We start from the raw sequence: 925 nt of genomic DNA, 5'->3' as shown, positions 1-925 counted from the left end.
TTCCTTCCTTCCTTCCCTCACTCCTCCTTCCTTCCTTCCACCCTTCCTTCTTTCCTTCCTTTCTTCTTCCTTCCTTTGTTTCTTCCTTTGTTTGTTTGTTTGTTTCTTTCTTTCTTTCTTTCTCTCTTCCTCTTTCTTACCCTTTCTTCCTTCCTTCCTTCCCTCCCTCCCTCCTTCCCCCTTCCTTCCTTTCTTTCCCTGTACCATAGCTTGAACTCAGAACCTGAGCACTGTCTCTTAGCTTTTTACTTGATGTTGCTGCTCTATCAAAGCTCCATGTCCAGCCTTGTGATGGTTAATTGGAGATAAGAGTCTCACTGACTTTCCTGCCTGGGCTGTTTGAACCGTGACTCTCAGATCTCAGCACCCTAAGTAGCTAAGATCAGAAGCATAAACTACTGGCACCTGGCTACTTTCCTTATTTTATAATTAAAACCATGAGAATGGGTTCACTCTTGAACTCACTAAGCTGATAAGATGGGAAAAGGATGGAAACATCAGGAAGAGACCATCTAGGTATAGGAAAGCATAAATACTTGTCTGACTCCTTCTTGTCTGACTCCTTCACAGCCCTTCCTTCCTGAGTGGCCTGAGATTTCATGTCTACATTTTCAATATATTTGTTCATATGTTCCGTTAGAGACTAATGTTTTCCAAAACCAGTTTCCAGCTTGGGCTACACAACATATTATGGCTTTCAGTAGGGTTAATGGCAGAGCTGTGGTTTAAATGAGATGGTGCTGTTTCCAATGTCTCACCCTGTCCTCATATCCTTTCTTCAGAGAGACTTCCTTTAAACAGTCAGGGCAGCTTGAAGGAGGGTTACTAACAAAGCCCCAAAAGGCTTCAAATGCATATTTATCCCTTTATCCTACACATGCACACACACACACACACACACACACACACACACACACACACGTGC

Source organism: Dipodomys ordii, unplaced genomic scaffold (assembly GCF_000151885.1).
Source record: "Dipodomys ordii isolate 6190 unplaced genomic scaffold, Dord_2.0 Scaffold42, whole genome shotgun sequence".
In the NCBI taxonomy this organism is placed as follows: domain Eukaryota; kingdom Metazoa; phylum Chordata; class Mammalia; order Rodentia; family Heteromyidae; genus Dipodomys; species Dipodomys ordii.
Note: the sequence above shows the minus strand (reverse complement) of the source record.